The sequence below is a fragment of the Oryctolagus cuniculus genome, chromosome 13 (genome assembly GCF_051225735.1).
Source record: "Oryctolagus cuniculus isolate XC-2025 breed Fujian yellow rabbit chromosome 13, ASM5122573v1, whole genome shotgun sequence".
Classification (NCBI taxonomy): domain Eukaryota; kingdom Metazoa; phylum Chordata; class Mammalia; order Lagomorpha; family Leporidae; genus Oryctolagus; species Oryctolagus cuniculus.
This window is the reverse complement of record NC_142879.1, coordinates 47,788,793-47,795,958: the sequence shown is the minus strand read 5'-3', so window position 1 is coordinate 47,795,958 and position 7,166 is coordinate 47,788,793. Positions and strand designations below refer to the sequence as shown.

At 43.1% G+C, this 7,166-nt stretch overlaps 1 long non-coding RNA gene across 1 annotated transcript; it reads right to left on the bottom strand.

The window, feature by feature from the left end:
- Positions 1 to 4,095: 4,095 nt before the first annotated feature.
- LOC149122583 (uncharacterized) lies at positions 4,096 to 6,533 on the bottom strand. The gene is made up of 2 exons (XR_016219325.1): positions 6,292 to 6,533; positions 4,096 to 4,356 (listed from the first exon to the last, which is right to left on the bottom strand). It is a non-coding gene; the product is annotated as an uncharacterized LOC149122583 (long non-coding RNA).
- Positions 6,534 to 7,166: the final 633 nt, after the last annotated feature.

The following is a 7,166-nucleotide window of genomic DNA, read 5'->3' as shown; positions in this document are numbered from 1 at the left end:
TCTTGAGCTAGGGTCTGGACCCATTCATGATGGCTAGTGATTGCATCTCTCTCCTGAACTTAATGAAAACCTGATAAACAACTGCAGAAAATTTCAGGTGCTTTGGATGTTTTTGGGCTTTTAAGGAAGAAATGCATCATAGTTAAGACTTTTGAGGTGCTTGGGGCATTAGCTGGTGATAGTAGGTTATTACACTAAGGACCCCAAAGCATCTTGCCTCTTGCATCTGTAATCCTATGCAATGCGACTCTCCTACTCCCCCATCAAGATTAGAGGCTACTAGCCCTTCTCTTGTTTTTGGGCTGCTTAGTGTCTTGCTTTGTCTAGCAGAATGCCTTGGAAGTGACACTGTGTCACCTCTGAGGCTAGGCCTTGAAGAGCGTCTTGGAGCGTTTGCTTTGGAAACACAGCCACCTGCGAGTAAGCCTGGGCTAGCCACTTGGAAGACCAGGGGTCACACTTCGAGGAGTACAGCCATCCCACTCATTCCAGGTATCCCACTAGAGTTCCAGACTCTTGGGAGTGAGGACATTGCAGCCCCCTGCAAACCCACCAGCCTGGACTAGGAGAAAAACTGCCCAGCTGATCCCAGCCCAAATTACCAAATTGGGACCAAATACATGGTTCGTTGTTGGAAGTTACTGAGTTTGTTAAGGAGCAAAGGGTAACTGACACAGGAAGTTAGGAAAATCTTTGTCAGCCTCTGTAGTGTTGTGCCACATTCCAGAATACTGGCTAGACAGAAGTGATAAAGGTCTTGTTTTACTCTTTCTTGGGCTATGCTCAGTGGTCCCTATGAAACTGATTTTCATATCAAGAGGGAGATCTGGGTGCCGCAGGCTGCCTGGATCCATCCCTGGCTGGACCTCCCTCTGAAGGTCACTGTGTGTCCACTGTGGCTGCTGCTCCTCTGGAACAGAGGGGTTGGTACTCTGAGGACTGCTGATGGAGCTCAGATTGTCCTTGGGAACCTGCACGAGCAGTGTAGTCACCTCAAAACCGCATTTCAGACCCTGGTGAGTTAACAGATAACACTGAGTTTCTTTCTGCACTGAGACTCCACACCTTTGAAAGAGGAAAAATGGAAAAGGGTAAGTGGTTTTGCGTTGAGCAAGATATTTCTTCTTTTATCTTAATTTTTTCACTATTCACAGGCCTTTTTGGATTATGTCAGGATACCTAGATATATTCTAATTAGCTAAAATTGAGAAATGAGTGATGATCTCTGGATAAATTATTTTTGGTGTCAGAGGTGTCTCTTAATTTTATTTATGTCTTTGAGAGGCAGAGAAAGAGGGTTGGGGGAGAGCTCCCATTTGCTGTTTTACTCTCCATATGCCTTCAGCAGCCATTGCCAAGCCAGGGCTGAAGCTGGGAGCCTATAGCTTTTCCAGGTCTCCCATGTGGATGGTAGGAGCTTGAGCATCAGCTGCTGCCTCCCAGGGTCTGCATCAGCAGGCAGCAGCCATCAGGAGCTGGAGCTGAGGACTGAACCCAGATACTCTGATGTGGGATGTGATGTCTTAATAACTAGGCTAGTGGGAGGGAAGTTATGGGGGGGGGGAAGCTATTGTAAGCTGTACTTTGAAAATTTTTGTTCAATAAATAAAATAAAATAAAAAAACTAGGCTAGACACATACATTTTATTTTTTATTTTTTTTAAAGATTTATTTATTTGAAAGGCAGAGTTACATAGAGGCAGACACAGGGTGGGAGGTGTTCACTTCTTATATGGCTGCAACAGCTGGAGCTGCACTGATCTGAAGCCAGGAGCCAGGAGCCTGGAGCCTGTTCCAGTCTCCCCATGGATGCAGGGGCCCAAGGACTTGGACCATCTTCTACTGTTTTCTCAGGCCATTGCTGGATCAGAAGTGGAGCAGCCAGGACTTGAACCAGGACCCATATGGGATGCTGGCACTGCAGGTGGCAGCTTTACCCTACAGGTCACAGTGTTGGCCCCAACACCTATATTTTAAAAACTAGAATTTCAGGGCCAGCGCTGTGGTGCAGTAGGTTAATCCTCTGTCTACGGCGCCAGCATCCCATATGGGTGCCAGTTCTAGTCCCGGCTGCCCCTCTTCCAATCCAGCTCTCTGCTATGGCCTGGGAAAGCAGTAGAAGATGGCTCAGGTGCATGGGCCCCTGCACTGGCATGGGAGACCAGGAAGAAACAACTGGGTCCTGGCTTTGGATCGGAGCAGCTCCAGCTGTTGCGGACATCTGGGGAGTGAACCAACAGAAGGAAGACTTTCTCTCTGTCTCTCCCTCTCACTGGAACTCTACCTCTCAAATAAATAAATAAATAATCTTAAAAAAAAATAAAAACTAGAATTTCTTGTGGTCTTCTTCTTGCTCAATTATGGAGGCTTTAGTCAAATGAGATTTCATTGCTAGCACAATATAAAATGTTTATATATATTGATATATAAAATTTATATAAAAAATGTCTCTGTCCTAGCTCTACTTCTTATTCCAGCTTCCCACTAATGCACATCTTGAGAGGCAGGGGTGATGGCTGAAATACTTGGATCTCTATCACCCATGTGGTAGACCTGGACTCAATTCCAGGTTTCTGGCTTCAGCCTGGCCTAGCCCTGACTGTTGTCGGCATTTGGAGAGTGAATCGTGAATGGAGTCTCTGCCTCTGTGTCTGTCTCTGTCTCTCTCTCTCTCTGTGTCTCTGCCTTTCAAATAAATAAAAGTAAATAAATAAAAATTTTATTTTAGAGTAGGAATATTGGTACAAATCAAGTAAAAATTTTATTTAATCTTTTTAAAAAATTTATTTATTTATTTATTTGAAAGTCAGAGGGAGAAGGAGAGGCAGAGAGAGAGGTCTTCCATCTGCTGGTTCACTCCCCAGTTGGCCGCAATGGCTGGAGCTGTGGTGATCCGAAGCCAGGAGCTAGGAGCTTCCTCTGGGTCTTCCCATGCAGGTGCAGAGGCCCAAGGACTTGAGCCATCTTCTACTGCTTTCCCAGGCCATAGCAGAGAGCTGGATTGGAAGTAGAGCAGCCAGGACTCGAACCAGTGCCCATATAGGATGCTGGCACTGCAGGCAGTGACTTTACCCACTATGCCACAGCACTGGCCCCTGAATTTAATCTTATTTACTAATATATCTGTAAATCTGCCATCAAAATATTAGTAAAGGACATAATTGTAACTAGTAATAAAACAAATTTTTTAATTTTATTACTTAGATAATAAAAGATTATGAAGAATATTTTGAAAATGCAGACAATAAACCATTTTTCAAAGAAAATAAAGATCACTTGATCTCACTGCCAGAGATAGTTGTTAATTTTTTTAGTATGTTTTTCCAGCCTAGTTTTGTATAAGTTTTCATTTTGAAGAGTGCCTTCAAAAAATGTAATGCACATTATTTCACCCTCTCCAATATGTATTTAATTCCAATCATTAGGTTAGACAGTGCCACAGAGGAATTGTGTTCATTCTACCTTAGACAATTACCTAATTTATATTGATTGCTGACTCATCATGCTTTGAGATGAGGGCAGCATTCAATATGTAAGACCAACACATTTCGCTGTCTGAGCCCATCATTCTATGGTGGAGCCTGTTCACCAAGAAAACACAGCTCATGTAAACCAGAGGACAGAAATAGATCTGTAGCCTTCAAGTCAACAAACCAGCCTGCCAGCTGACTAGGTTTTCCCTCTTCCGACTGTAGGCTATGTGGATACTGGTTGGTGTTCTAAGGGAAGTGAATATCACACCCTAAGAATTATATTTACTCAGCCTGACTCATGTATGCTTCAGCAGTCACCATTTATTGAAATCCAAAATGAAATGAAGAAAGTGGGCTAGCTACTGGGACAGATGGCTTTCATTAGACTCAACCATTAATCTTGTCCTGGTTATTTACTGGAATGTGTTAGATTGCAATGTTTCCTTAATCTATTGACGAACTATCACCTCAGAATATGTCACTGAAGTAAAATAGTTGTTGATGTATTAATGAAAACCATCAGATGGACTAGAAGCCCCCCTTTCCCACCCTGAATTAGGCCAATGAAGAATTTATTTGAGAAGAAATAATGAGTTGCTATAATATCAGATTGCACAACCTCTTTGAAGCAGTTTTTAATTTATTTTTATTTATTATTATTTTTAAAAATATTTATTTATTTGAGAGGTAGAGTTACAGAGAGAGAGAGAGGGAGACAGAGAAAAGTTTTCCATCCACTTGTTCACTCCCCAGATGCCACAATAGCTGGAGCTGCGTTGATCCGAAGCCAGGAACCAGGAACTTCTTCCGAGTCTCTCACATGGCTACAGAGGCCCAAGCACTTGGGCCATCTTCCACTGCTTTCCCAGGCCATAGCAGAGAGCTAGATGGGAAGAGGAGCAGTCAGAAGTTGAACCAGTGCCTATATGGGATTCCAGTGCCGCAGGCGGAATAGTAGTTAGCCCACTACACCACAGTGCTGGCCCCTGGAGCAGTTTTTAGGGTCACAGACAAAAGGACAAAGCTGTGTGACTGACCTGTTAAATTACAGAGTAGTTCTAATTCACACCCAATGGAAATTTGAATTTTACAAAAAAAATTTAAAAGGATAATTCTTCATTTTTTATAAATGACTCATCATAGAATTTTTAAACATATTTAATAAAATTATTTATTTATTTACTTGAGAGAGAGATAGGAAAAGGTACAGAGACAGAGAGATGGAGAAAGATCCCCCATTCACTAGTTTTCCCCTCAAATTCCTACAACAGCCACAGTTAGGCCAGGCCAAAGCCAGGATTCTAGAATCAATCAATCGAGGTCCTCACCTGGCTGACAGGGACCCAACCACCTAAGCTTTCACCTGCTGTCTCCCAGGGTATACATTAGCAGGAAGCGGGCTCAGGAGCAAAGACTTGAACCCAGGTGCCCTGAAGTGGAATGGGTGCATCTGTCTTAACCACTGCCTGTCTTAACAACTGACTAAATTAGCAAATCTGTCTTAACCACTGTGCTAGATACCCACCCCTGCAAGCTTCTTAATTATAAAAGCAAGCATTCAGCTTTCCTGACCCCTATCCAAGGCCCTTTCCTCTGCACGTGGAATGACAGATGACAGTCAAACACTTATCACAGCCTGTGCACTGGCTGCCCAGAATGGCCGCGAGGTGTCCTCTAGGAAAATATGTGCCTTATGTCAACTCCCTGTAACACAACACGGGGGAGTCTCTCTAGTTCTTAGAATGGGCTGTGCAGATATCCTGTGTATTATTTTAGGGAGGCGTTAATGACTAGTGGAAAGAGAATAGGAATTACTTGTTGTTGGGCTGTCACTGGCTGTGACACCTCAAATAAACCACACAACTTCTCAGTAGCTCATGTTTCCTCCCACTTAATGCTCAAACATCGTGTAAAGTTGTTATGAGGATCAACAAGGATCAGAAATGCAAAAGCCCTTTGAAAAAGGACAAACCATTATACAAATGCAGGAGATTTGCGAAATACCTAAACTTTCAAGAAAACAGGTTCCAGAGGGACATCAGCTAAGATCTATATACGTCTTCCATTTTCTTGTAATGTTTCATACTAAATCTGTCTAGGAGATTGAAAACATGACATTCTATTGCTTCATTTTTACACTGGCATACTCAGTCAAAATGAAAGGTCTTTGGAACTTCTCTTCAGAAACTATTAAGAACTGCTGTTTAATAAAGAAATGATACATCGGTAATCATTTCCTTGAGATTTTATTTCTTTCTAGAATATAAGGCACTATTTTATAATCATTTAGATGAATGAAAATTTTTCAAATCATGTCTATAAACGAGAAATTCTCCAGTGAGTTTATTCTTCAGCCTGACCTACACTTCTGTCACATGTGAATGGTGAAGACCTAAACCCATCCAAGGCTGGGCAGCATTAAGCCATTGTATGGAAGTTGGTCATTTTCAAACATCCTGACAGCAGGGCATCCGGTTAGAATGGGTGGTGAACATCTATTTTCAATTTATGCCTTTGTGTTTCTTCAATAAGATGTTGACCTTTTCCCTCTTCTGACTCAATTTCCTTTCTGTTTCTTATTCTTTTCATAGATTGTTTCAATCTGTCTCATTTCTGAGCCAAAGTTTTCGAGATTAGGATCCTATTTGGGATCCTTTACATACCCGTGTCTTGTGTACACAGGCTTCTAGAAATGTTGGCACGGACACACATGCACTCAGAGCTAATTACACAAGGACTCAGGTTAAACCCTTAAGCACACGTGCACTCATAAATGACCAAAGTGCCGCTAGGAAGCAACGAGACGGCTTGCACTCACCGTTCTGAGAAGGCTATTTCTCCCCCTGCAGTGGTCTCTCATGCATTCCTTTGCAGGATCCTCTTTCGATTTCCACAGATGTAAACCCTGCTTCTGCCAGAAAGTGTAATCATGGCGTGAATGACCTTTCACTGCTGGTAACACCGTGGATATAACACCACCAAGCAATTGGTGGGATTCAGGTCGCACTACCTCGTCGCGAGGCACCCGGTCATGACGAACGTTTTAGGCTGAAGGAATCCGAAGCGAGAAGCTGTCTCTGAGCCCTGTCCCTGCTGCCCTCCCCTGAGACCAGCTTGTGACAGGGCCCTCCCGAGGAGGGAGGATACAGAGAGGAATCTATCAAGCGTGGGCAGACTTTGTTCTGCCAAGGGCCATTTGGTTATTTAGAACATCATTTACGGACTGTACAAAATTATCAGCCAAAAAATTAGCCTGCTATGGACTTAACTAAATTTCTAGTCCTATATATGGATGCAGCACCAAGCCAAATGATTTCACCGGCCTTACATGGCCTGCGGCTGGATGTTCCCCAGCCTTGAGGCACAAACAGGCTCACTAGGTTTCCCCCAGTTTATTAACTACCATTAGATCACATTCTTTTTTTTTTTTTTTTTAAGATTTATTTTATTTCTTTGAAAGAGTTACACAGAGAGAAGGAGAGACACAGAAAGAGATCTTCTATCCATTGGTTCACTCCTCAAATGGCCTCAACAGCTAGGGCTGGGCCAGACTGAAACCAGGAGCTAGAAGCTTCTGGGTTTCCCATGTAGGTGCAGGGGCCCAATGCTCAGCTGCATTCTCAGGCCATTAGCCCGGAGCTAGATCGGAATTAGAGATTTACCCACTATGCCACAATACTGTCCCCCTTTTAT